This window comes from Micromesistius poutassou (assembly GCF_964030765.1).
Source record: "Micromesistius poutassou genome assembly, chromosome: 21".
In the NCBI taxonomy this organism is placed as follows: Eukaryota; Metazoa; Chordata; class Actinopteri; order Gadiformes; family Gadidae; genus Micromesistius; species Micromesistius poutassou.
In genome coordinates, this window is record NC_140291.1 from 8,717,920 (window position 1) to 8,731,223 (window position 13,304).

General features: G+C 42.9%; 1 protein-coding gene across 2 annotated transcripts in view; it reads left to right on the forward strand.

Annotated features, from left to right (window-relative positions):
• Window positions 1-13,304, forward strand: part of LOC311366589 (glutamate receptor ionotropic, delta-1-like) — a gene marked incomplete at both ends in the record, with an annotated part of 424,970 nt that overhangs the window by 244,346 nt on the left and 167,320 nt on the right. The window lies entirely within an intron of this gene.

Below are 13,304 nucleotides of genomic sequence, written 5' to 3' on the forward strand. Positions count from 1 at the left end.
GCCATTAATCTCCTCAAAATAACCAAATTGCCTCTTGCTGAGTTGAACCTCCGCCTTTATACGATTGCTGAGAACAGCTAAGCTGTAATGGAAGGTTTCCCTCCAGAGGATGCAAAAGGACCTGGGGCCGTATTCATAAAGAATGTTAGGGCTAGTAGGTCATAAGTGCCGAATTTAGGAGTAACTCCTGGCGTGTCAGTCTTAAATTTTGGAATCCTGTTTTCTTTTACTAAGAGCAATTCACAAATTATTTTAGGCCTAAAAGTACAAGGAGAGCTAAGTCTAGGAGGGCTTAAAAGTCCTCGAGAGGACTCCTAACTCACTAAGACCTATTCACAAATAATCTGAAAATGGCTGCAGTGAGACAGACTGCTTTGGAGACAATGGAGGACTGCGAATTGATAAAGACATAATAATAATAATTAAAGCTGCGAGCAGCGTTTAAGGTGCCAAGCCTGAGCCAACCGCCACGCCACGGACACGCTCTTCAACGTACAGTCACAAATAGCACGGCGTTCATTCAGCAACATTATTCAAGTGTACTGTCCAGTTTTGAAGCAGATCTGATGAATTCCCTAGTTTCCCTAGTTTGTTTTGTTCAAATACAAGACCACGGAAAATGGTCAAAATGACGGCATGCCACAGACACGCCCTTCAGCGTACAGTCACAAATTGAAGAGCGTTCATTCAGCACCATTTTGACTGTACTGACCATTTTTGAAGCAGAAACGATAAATTCCCTACAGGGACGGCGCCAGGATTTTTTCTCTCCCGGTGCTAATGGGGGGCTTGACAGATAGGTGGGGGTGCTAAGAAAATAATTGATTTTCACGACTTCAGTTACTTTATAAAGAGGTTCTGTTTTTTTTCAATAAAAGCAGCTATGATACACAGCACGAGCATGTTCGATATAAAAGTAGTTTTAACTGAATTTGGCCAAAGAATATTCAACAAAATAACTAAGCCTAATACAAGCGACCACAAGGCAATGGCAAAAATGTTTCATGTGCAAAGGTGAGAGATTCAGCACTGGACAGCGACCATGTGCCTGCCAATAACCAGACACATACATCCAAAGTGCGACAAGTGTATTTATTCCATATACATAATTAATGAAAACAAACAACTATGCATTGGCAATATTGTCTCGGATCACAACATCATAAAGTCAAAAATGGAATTAATAATATACAAAGCCACAGCAAGAAGTGCAAACACCCTGTGCCTGATAACTGGGCACATACTTAAAGAGCGTAAAAGGAACTGGCTCATGGTGATTATAGTTCTACTGCAAACAAAAATACATGCCACGTCCTGCTGTGCATTCGTTACAGTGTAACGGATTAAATGTCACATCACATCAAGTTGTTTTACAGGAGGACGATGCATCTATTGTTGTGGTTAAGTGCAAATGAGTCTATAATCTTCTGGACATCCAGGGCCTTGGTTCTTTCTGCGTGAATGGACAGGCAGGCAAGGTTGCTGAGTCGAGGGTTTGCCATTCTGTTTCTCAGGTAGGTTTTTACGCGCCGCATGCAGGAAAAACTGCACTCACATGAAGCAGAGGTTACAGGCAGTGTAACAGATATGCGGATATATAAAGGATATATGTCAAAAGAGGATCTGTAAAAAATCATACATGGGCCAGGGTCCTCACTAAAACATAAAGAAGAGATCACATCACTCCAATCTTAAAGTCCCTGCACTGGCTCCCAATTAGCTACAGAATTTATTTTAAAGCACTTCTGCTTGTTTTTAAGTCTTTGAAGGGGGTTGGGCCAAACTACTTACATGACATGTTTAAACAATATTCTCAATCAAGGTCCCTTAAATCATAACACAAGCAATTACTACTGAAACCAACTGGCAGGGTAAAGCAGCTTTTAGCCACTAAGGCGTCCATCTCTTCTTCTCTTCTCTTCTCTCTTGCCCTTACTTCCCTTAAATATGACTACTTTAATGCCTTTGTATATGTAATGTTTGTTTCCCTGGGTAAAGGGACATTAGCACCCCCTATCGCCTATTGACAATTACTGCTGGAGGACGTTCCTCCCTCAGCCTCCATTGACTCCCATTCATTTCTCGGGCACTACTGGCGGCCGGTGGATAACATGGGGTTCAATGGGAGAGAGGAGGAAATTCCTCCACTGAGTGGGTGGGACTAGCTAAGGGATCTGAATCGCCCCAATGTCTATTCACAAATAGGCTGGAACCCTGGCTGTGCTATGAACCAATAAGGAGTTCTGGCTGCGCTATGAACCAATAAGCAGGAGCCCTGGCTGCGCTATGAACCAATAAGCAGGAGCCCTGGCTGTGGAGCAGCCCAGAGAGAGGGGTTATCCCCTCAAGTCTCTAGGCTACAAGAACCAACAAACCCGCTCAGTCGTATGCCTCATTTCAACCGAGCAGTGCGGCTCTGTTCCCTTATATTGGCGTTTCCACCAAGCGGTGCGGTGCGGCTCGGTTCACTTATATTGGCGTTTCCACCGCCAAAAGTAGGGCAAGGTCCCAAAATAAATGCTGAGCCTACCTATTTTTTGACACTCCTCCGTTGGGTTACCAAGCCTTCTGAAAGGGTGGCGAAAACGTGGAGCTACACACGCTGTTATTATTATGACCTTCTTTAAGGGGGGAAAGTTAAGGGGAACATTTTCCCGCTGAGAGGTGAGGAAACAATGATAATAACAAATGGTGAAGCGACGAAGGAGAGAGAGAGAGAGAGGTCAAATAGGACTAAGACTTACCCTCCGTCTTGTCCTGATGTGGGTGATTAATCATCATGTTTAATCACACTCATCCTTCATCTCCCTCTCTCTCCCTCCTGCTCTCTTCTCCCACTTTCCTCTTATCTATTCATCTCTCTCTCCATTCCATGTTGTGTTCTTGTTCTCAAACTGGTTCGTAGTCCAGTAGCAGTCCTGTGAACTGGAAAAGCATGGCATTGCCAGGGCCAGGGTTGGGGGTTCAATACTGCTCTTCAGCCCCCCGATATTAATAAATCTATGCAAACATGGCATTGATAAGATGCTTGGAATAAAAGTCCCCACCAAACAACATATTGTGATATTGGATTTCACAGTCAGACATATGCATGCTTACACATATTTCATTTTCACACACATGCATACGCATGTATACATTTTTTATGGATTAAATGTGTTTTGCTTTGGAATGATATCACCTTCAATCTGTGTAAAACACATGGAACTAATTAATTTCTATTCATTATGAAGACAAAGATATGCTGGGTGAACAGAGTATTTTTAAACCGTTATTCTACAGCGGAGGCGGTCATCTTATTCACTTGTTACAACAGCACATCGGGAGGCTCGCTGATCTCACTTTGTGTCGAAAGTATTCACTTCAAAATGATCCCCAACCCCAACCCCGAGAGAGAGAGAGAGATGAACATTCCACATGCATTATTCTCACTCCCGCCTGCCCGCCCCTTGGCCGCACACACACACACACACACACACACACACACACACACACACACACACACACACAGAATGAAATGTGTGGTGTCAAAAGGAAGTTTAGATCTGATCCTACTGGGCCCGCTGGTGGCCTAGTGGGATTAGCTCTAAACTGGTGGTTCAGGTGGTCAGCGATGCTTTCTAGGTGAGAGAGAGCGAGAGAGCTAGCAGGTAGACCATTTCTGAATCGCCTTGTCTCGCAGGTGTTTCCTATAAAGCTAAGCTGAGCTCAGCTGCCTATGGAAACGTGATTGAAGCAAGCAAACAAACAAGTGTACAATATGAACGAGTGTACAATATAACAAGTGTACAATATGAACGCTAAGGGATATCTCAAACAACCGAGTTGGTTTAGTTTTGAGAAAAAACACATTTCTAGTCGCCTTGCATAGTCAACAGTGTGTGTTGGCTTTAACCTGAAATGACATCATCACAGGCCTCATGCACTGCTCATATTGTGAGCTCACAAGATTGTCACCGAAATGCTGACGATATAATACTCACCCACTGCAGCCAGTACTGATATTTTCTCTCTGAAGTCTGCCCTCCTGTCTCTCCCTCCCCATGCCCGCTGTCTGCTTCTTGCTTGCGTTGCTAACTTCCACTCTCCTCGGTCTCCAAGTCTCACATGTTGTCACTCCCATACTCTCCCCGTCTGCTGTCATTGCTGGATGCTCTGTGCTCAGGCTGAGGGTCTCGTCTCCGACCCCCTCTAGTCCTCCACCACTACAACCACCGCCAGGCCTGTCTGTTCTGTGGGCTGACAGGAGCCACCAGGCGTGAGGCATGGCTCCTGGCGGCAGAGGAGAGAGAGAGTCTCTTATCCCCCTCGTCTCAGGCAGGGAGTGAGGGAACTATAACGATAGAGATACTGAGCGAGAGTAGAAAGGGACAGGAGAGAGAGACATAAAATAGACCTCAAATCCAGTGCTGCTGCTGTAACAAGGAATATATTGTGGTCACCTCCATCACTGGTCTCATCATCCCTAGGGTGTGCTCTTGCTGCACTAGTTTCATTTTTCCCAAATTAGGCACGTCAATTTCCCATGATTTTGATTGTACTTTTCAACTGATTTCTACAAATGTGTAACAGTAACTGTCATTTTGTTATTCTGGTAGTTCGTAATAAACAGGGTGAAGAAGTATTTTGTGTGAGTTTATAGAATGACCTGGCAACAGTACATTTATACCCCAGTAAATCTGAGAAGACTCACAAAGCTACCACTGGGGTAGCAATGGTAATTAAATGCGGTGGTTCCCATGGTTAAGTCCTTGGATGTAGCACTTCTTTAGCTCTGGTTGTGTTCTGGCGCCTGACTATTCCAGCAGAAGAGGCACCGTGCATCAAGCGCACGGCTGTCGATACCATCCAACCAACTCTTCTGCTTCTACTACTACAACACATTTGCAAATTCTCTTGGCTGGCGGCTGCCAGGTCTAAAATACTGTCTTCCATCCATCTTAAGGTGTGTGTGTGTCTGTGTGTTTGTATATGTGTGTGTGTGTGTGTGTTTAGGGTCTGGAGGGTGTGTGTGTGTGTGTTTGGTGGGTAATCATTTCTGATTTGCAATAATGGGTATAATAAACCATTATTGCATCATAATCATTTTTCAATTTCAGATTCTGAATGACTTTTAAGGGTTGAGGAAATGCTGTCATGTCTTAGTTTGGATTACAGAAAATATATTGCCGTAACTCTTATTAGGCATTTGTAAAAAAGTCCCTGCAATTGTTAAAGTGAATAAAATTGCAACATTGTTATGCGGCTCAAACAAAAAATGACAAAAACAAAAACAGTCATGGAGCCAAACACAAAGCAAATCTCCCGCCGCTGTCTCTCAAAGGCCAGGCCCACTTTTATGTGATTAGGTGGGACACGGCCCGTACGTGGGCACACCCCCATCGTGGAACACGCGGGAGCAGGCCTAAGAGAGCAAAGGCAGACAAAATGAGTAGAAAACACACAATAACAACTGAAAGGCCAAAGTGGCCGTAACAACATGAATACAGATTGTACAGTTGGTTTTCTGATTATTTTTATTTTTGGAACCTGTATCAGTACCAAGTGCATTGAACAGATGTATTGATTAGGTCAACTCCAAACTTTGAGAGATTTATCGCTGCTGCACCAACTCCCCGATGTTGGTGTGTGTAAACCAATGGAACATTTAGTTCAGTCAGAAAACACGCCGGCCGCAATACCTCACTGGGCGGCTATTGAGGTGGCAGCCGGGGTTTACTGAAGAGCACATTTACAAAGAGCGGGTCTTGCTATGCAGGTGGGGTGAGCACCCTTGGTGGAGGAGGAGGATGGTTGTTGGTGCTCCGGCTCCAGGTCAAGTCGCGGTGCTGCGTTTGGGTTTTAACTGGTTTTAACCAATCCTCAACGTTGAGCTCTTTAAGCATTGACCACACCAAATTAACTTTGAGCATTAAGGGCATATTTGGCTTTCTCTAAAATGTAGCCACGTCTTTGACCGAATTAGTTCTTCTTTAGTTTAGTTTAACATCAATGTTTGTTTGTGCCCCAGGGATTTTATTTGAATGATATGACTCTCCTCTAGAGATATTACATGATGTTATAGGGTCAGGGACCCGCTGGACTCCCTGGAGCAGTTCAGATGAGCTTGGAGCTTATTGAGGTTCGTTTTGAGATATTTGAGAAGTGGTTCTCGATCATCCACAGAATTGAAGTGCTCTCCTTTTTGTATGTTCCCTGTATTATGTCTAAAGTGATGCCTTCATTACAAACTAAACACACTGCTTTAACACACAACTGCTGTTAACCTTCCTATTTTTACTGGTCAGTTTAGCTGCTTCCTGCTGCTCCAATATGTTTGGTGCTGTGTGAGAGTGTGTGTTAGGGTCTGGAGGCTGTTTGTTGGGTCTTGGCAGTGTGTGTGTTGGTGGGGCGGGGTCCTTTTAGGTGCATGTGTGTGTGTGTGTGTGTTAGGGTCTGGAGGCTGTTTGTTGGGTCTTGACAGCGTGTGTGTGCTGTCGTAGAATGGATGAGTGATGAGGGCGTCCCTGAGCTGGGCTGCTGCTGAGAGCTGGGCTCCCAGTCACTAATACATCATTAGTCTCTCTCTCTCTCTCTCTCTGCCTCTCACTCTCCATCACACACACCCAGGAAGGAGTTCTCACACACAAAAACATGCACACAAACACGCACACACACACACACACACACACACACACACACACACACATTAACCAGTTTTACACACAGAAACACTCACTTACGCACACTTTAACCCATGCATACACAATTTAACCAGTATCATGTACACATACACACAAACACATGCAGACACACCCATACTCATCAGCACATAATTATTGTATTAATCTTTATTAGCAGTCACACTTTGGTTTTTGGTAATACATTATTTAGCTTTAATCAGCCTCATAACAGACTGATTAATAATATTATTCTAATAATATTAGTATAATATTATTCTACTAATATTTTAAAAGTTTAATATCTTAAAAAGTTGAATGGAAGCACGCAATTCCAAGATAATCTGAACATTAATCAAAAATTGGAATGGAGTCTCTAGGTGAACAATTGTGGAAGCAGTAGGGTTCCAAAGTTTGTAGAGAATAAGAAAGAAAGAGAAAGAAAGGAAGAAAGAAGAATAAACCTAAGAAGAACAATAGTTGAGCGCTGCACGTAGGGCTGGGTATCGCCACTGAATCGATTCCGATTCACAGGGTCCGGATTCGATTTAATCTCCGATTCGATCCAATATCGATACGGTTAGGGATATTTCAGTTACAATACCAATTTTGCTTGGATATGAAATTGGATATCTCATATAACTAATGCTGTAAATTGTACAAGGAACCCTCTAACCTGGTGCATTATTAAAAATGTTAATGTTTACATTAAGAATTGACCCCAAAGCAGTAACATTAATGTACTTTTTATTAAACATGACGACAGCCTGTCAGGCTTACATTATATCTTATTTGTATCTGTACGGAAGTCAAGTAAGTACTGTAACTGCAACAGGGAATGTAGTGAAAGGACATGACAAAATCTGAACAGATCTGAGCAGCACCCTGGGATAGAGAGAGAACAACCTTGAATAGGTTAACAAATCCCATATATGAACCATGTATACATATCTTCAGTGTATTATAAACAACAACTTAACATTTTAACCAGGCAGTAAATAAATAAGGTGGCTAGTTGTGTCAGATAATGCAAGTAGGTATTTTTAATGAACATAATTTCCATAAAGGTTTGTTGCACAGTAAGTACTGAGCAAGCGGTCATCCAACAGTATGTTATAATGTTTGTGCATTCTCATTCTTTATTGAGTTCATCAACATGGCATTACACACACACACACACACGGTGACTAACACAGACATAGTTCAGTCCATGGGTCATTTGGTAAAGACCAGAAATGTAACTTTTTGTTATCTAGCATGGTTAAACTATTGTGTTTCTTAGTATAATTAGCCAAGTTGTCTATTGTGTTGCAGAGAATGATTAGCAAACAGACAATAGTGTTTTACAGTGTTATTTGCTCAATAACATCAGCATAACATTAGCAAAGCAGGCTACAGCATTTTCTAGCGTGATTGGCCAATCAGCGTATTACATTTCCTAACCGCGGGTGCGGTTAGGCCCAGTGAGATAAGGTCCAGTAGTGTAGGTGCAGTTTGGCCCAGCTCAGTTACGGCTTGTGTTTCCACCACCAACAGTACCCTTATGGTAGGGCGGGGTTCAAGCCGGATGGCGATAGCTGCGGCAGCTACGTAAGCATCGTGACCTCATAGCAGCCCGACACAGTTTAGCCTGCTAATCAATCCAAGGAAAAGAAGAACGCAACACAATAAACAAAGATCAACAATGTAGGACATGTGTGCCATCATACAGTGCAGACAGTGTGGAGTGCAGCGGCCGGACTGATGGATGAGGTCCCGAGAGGGCCAGAGTACAGTCTACAGATAGTGTAGATCAGGAGACCCACACAAAAGGATCTCAGCCACGTGGCGGGGAATGGAGTCAGTAATCCCCTCCTCTTGTCACTCTTCTTTGTCTGGTGCAACTGATGTGCCCAATCAAGCCATGCATGGTAACGCTTATCTTTTGGTTTTGTCACGCTAGTCTGGTCTTTGTGTTTCCTCTCCATATCGATTATCTGCGCTTCCATTGCCCCCTTTGCGTGACATGTGAACAAATCTCATTTCCTCTTCATTGTGTTGGGGGTGTGGGGGGGTTAACTGTAAACGAACACAAGCTCTGAGTGTGAATAAAGGCTGTTTGAATGGAAGGGTTACAGAAGAAGATGACGTTTTTAGTGTTCAGAGTAATACTTTTGGTTAATTGCAATGTAATGTTTTTCTCTTCTCTTTTTATTGCAACATAGTCAAGTTACAGACAATAAAAGTATGTTTCTTGGATTTCATTCAAAATCAAATTGCATGATGCAACACAGTGCATCTCTAAAGGGTTCATAATGTCCCTATGCAATTTCAGCAGGCCCTCATTGAAGATTTTACATTCAAATTGTTTACATTTAATTTAAAACAGCTTTTAAATTTGGTGGGTAAAAAAAAAACCTTGATTGGAAACAAATTTACCAACAACAATATCAATCACGATATACACTTTCAGAGAGAATGATATCTCTAATGGCCCTTTATGTTTGTTTTTCTTTCTTTTTCTTCCTTTCCCACCGTCTGCCAGACTAAGAGCCATTAGAATGCAGAGGGAGTCGCCTTAACTAAACACCAAGCAGGCATCATTTAGCACAGTCATAACTATGATTCACAGAGGAGCGATAACTCACTGAGTCCCGATTGCCCCCTTTATCTGGAGCTCTCCACCTAGCCAATAGCTCAACCACCACTTGAACAGTATTGTGTTTTTAGTTTGTTTCTCTGTGGATTTTATTTGCAGTCATTACCCTCCTTTGATGTATTACTAATTGGTCCCTAGTGTCGCTGTCAATGGCAATTTAGTTTTATGAGGGCAGCTTTAGCCTATTTTCTTTTTTTTCAGTGTGACAAAATGTGTGAAATGCCACGTGGAAATGAAGTCGGTTGGTTCTCTCAATAAATTTGATTTGTTCAAACGCTTTTGGTGTGTTCAACCTGCTCTTTCACAGCACTACACCATATGTGTAAATGCATCCAAAGCACATCCAAAGATGCTGAAACGTTCTTGGTACGATCCCCAGTCTGCAGTAGGGGTGCACGATAATTATCGGGCCGATAACAGAACTTATTACGTCATTCCGATAAGTCCGATATCATGACGAATAGCCCCGATAACATAGCCTATATAATTTCAGTGCCCCGCTCCCACTAACGCTAAATGAAAGGTCTTATCGTAACCCTAAAAGTACACATCATACAATCAATTACAATACATGAGTTCACAGCTGCACGCGTATATAGAAAATGTTTATTTTTATTATTATGTTACACCTTTCCTGCTGTCGGCTCCCAGACCGTAGTCGAGAGCACAGGGGAGACGTCGATGTTCTCTCGGGGGTAACACCCTTCCCTTTGACCGGCAGTGGGTCTGCTTATAGGTCGGAATATGGTCGGAATGAAGCGGCCGCCGATTATTGAAAGGCTGTGTACTTTATTCTTAGTTTCACTAACTTTACAGTACACGTTTGCAGACACAACCGGACTCATTACTTCACTAACCGGTTCATTACTTCACTAAACTGACACACGCTACCGCTCGCTCTCCTCACTCGTCCACTCACACACTGCCATTCTCGCGCGCACACACACATGCGCTAACTCTCGTAACACTTATTATTGACAACAGTTAGCTGAACATTATAGGGTCCCGTCCTTCCACTCCCAGTTTTCTCAGTTAAACACAGAAATCAACTACATTTGTCCCAGTGTTTGTTAGATGTGAAATGAAGCAAAAAAAAGACGCTCTCTTCCTCCGGTAACGCAGCCGTTTGCGACGCCTTTCTTATTCGTAATTTCTTCTATTTGTCTGTAACTCATACTCCAATCTTTCATCGATCGATACGGATGTTGTGGATGCAACGGAATATATGATGCATCGCTGCAGCAACATTTAAGATGATCGCGATGAGTTCTGCCTATTCTGCCTCCGTTGCTGCGGATTTATCGTTATCGGTATCTTTTAAAAAAAAAGTTATCGTGCATCCCTAGTCTGCAGGCTATTACGTCCTTTAGCCTGACCCCCTCCAAGCTCCTCAATGAGATATCTGAAATCACTGAAGATGCTTTTGATTAAAGGTGCAGTGAGTAGGATTAGTTGGCAACCGACTGAATACCCCCTCACCTTGCCAATTCAACAACGTAGGAGTATCTTTGTTGGCAGTAGGTACTTCCGACATGATGTCATCGTCTACGACAGCTTTGAGTAGCCAAGGGTCAAGAGATGAGGTTCCTTGATGGTTTTATAAATTTTATTTAGTTCTTTAGCCTGTACAACAAAAGTGCATAACTAACAAGTACAATAGTTATCTTGAGATAAGATGCCGTCCTCTCTAGAGATATTTTTCCGTTCTGGGCTACTGTAAAGAAATAGTGGGGCATCGGGTTTACAATCATGTAAATAAAAGGGGGAGGTATGGTGAACACATCGTAAATCAACTCCTGAATATGGATTCATACCGTGTCCATGTTTAAGATAATTGACCCTGTCCTGTTTATTGATTTCCTTAACCTTATCTGTACCTAAATCCCATAGGCTGTTTTAGGTCACAATTTCTTGTCCAATTACTTTGGATGTATCCTAGTCGGGACTCAGATAGGAGGCCGAGGAACCTGTTTTACGATCCTTGGTGCATTCCAGGAAATATGTTCTAAGAAAATGAACATTAATGGGCTCTTTACGTTTCTTCCAAAGACAACACTTTCACATTTGTTCTCTCTAGAAGTGGTAGCCGGCGAAGGGGGGGGGAGAGCACAGAGGCATTGAGGCTCATAATCTACTGAAGAGATTAGATAAGGGTTGGCTTTTGTCCCTACAGTTTACAAAGGACAGCGGTATCAACAAACCTCATCAACCGGGCAGGGAACAGTCTCGCAGTTGTTGTAGTTTTAATGCGGTTTCATAGTATATCCATGGTTTGGTGTGACTGAATTCATGTTGCCAAACTATTATTTTGCGCATCAGGAAGCACTTTAAGTACATGCTCAGAGCTGTAAAGGAGATTGTCGGGAGCAGTTAGGGTTCGGGGTCTCGTTCAGGGACACCTCGACACTCAACTAGGAGGAGCCAGGGATCAAACTAGCAACCTTCCAGTTAGAAGCCAACAGGCTCTACCTCCTGAACTACTGCTGTCTCCATACCATGGTGATGTTCCTTTTTAGTAGACTTATCTAGACTTATCATGGGTAGTAAGTAGTTCAGGAGGTAGAGCCTGTTGGCTTCTAACCGGAAGGTTGCTATTTTTGAAGAGGGCAAGTAAGGAAAAGGCCTGTAAACAAACACAACTGGGGGAGTTGCGGTTCTTCAAGATAAACAGCACAATAACTTAAAAATGTCTCTAACCAATGTCATTAAGCGTTTATACACTGCCAAATATGCCCGTCTTATTTTAAACTTTTTCCCGACATGGTCCACATTGATTTCACACCCCAATGTCCCCTCTCGAACCCTACACATATTGGGGGTTTAATTTTCATTTAAATGTGATTATACGGCATCACGGTACCAGGGGCAGGACTTGGGTAGAGTAGTTGATGACGCAAAATATATCCTCGAGCTGCTGACCATCATGGGAGAGAAGATTATGCAGTTGCATTTAACGAAGACGGTGAAAGATGGTGCGATCTACGAGAAAGCAGAGGAACTTTCCTTACGAGGCTTTTGTTGGGATAAAAAACAAGTGGTCAGCGAAATAATGAATATGTTGGCATTTTTGCACTTGTAAATAGTTAATGGCATTTGTAGCCTACACTCAGATGACGTCTACTGTTATGTTGTTTTTAATCCAGGAAAGGCCGCAGAGACAGGATCGCTTTTAACTCACTTTATTTGGTAAAGGTTTTGGTCTATTGTCTTTTGTCTATGAAACAAAAGGAGAGGAATAGTATATGACTCGCGCGGAGCGTCTCTAAGCTTTATATCTACGATACGCCACCCAAGAGATTCTGTCTTCTCCAAGTTAAGTTGCTGCTTATATAGATAGGTGGAGGTAGGCTTCTTCTACAACGTTTAAACCTGCTCACTTCATCTGTGTGTCCGTTGCCCCCTCTTGACTATGTGCAAGTGTTGCAGCTTTACTGCATGTGCTCGGTGCTGCCCCCTTGTGACTATGTGAGGATATTACCTCTGAACTATTATATGCGCTCGGTGCTGTTCCCTGTGGCTATGTGAGGATATTACAGCTGAAATATATTACACTACTCATTCTTGCATGTGAGTGGCTTGAATTTAAAGAAAAACATTTAGAGTATGCAAATTTTTCTAAAAAAGGTCTCCATGCGTAGTCCCGCGTACTCCAATAAACCAAGAAAGGGAATATACCCCCTCGGTTTTACACAGGCAAGACAGTGAAATTGTAACATCTGCCAAGCAGTGACCGTACCTGACCGTACCCTTATATAACCTATAGTTGTTGATACAACATAAACCCTTTGATAAAGACAACTCATTGAAATCTGTTGAGAAATGTAATCAATACTGCTCGTTATCCCAAAGAGCCGGAGCTCCCCATGTTACCTCACCTACAGGCCAGTCCTTGCCTCTCCAAAGGGCGATGATGTTGACGTGCGACCCAGAGGCCAATGTGGTGTCTATGTCTTGATGGTTTAGTCTACTAACGGTGCCCAGGTACATAAAAGGACCATACATATGTT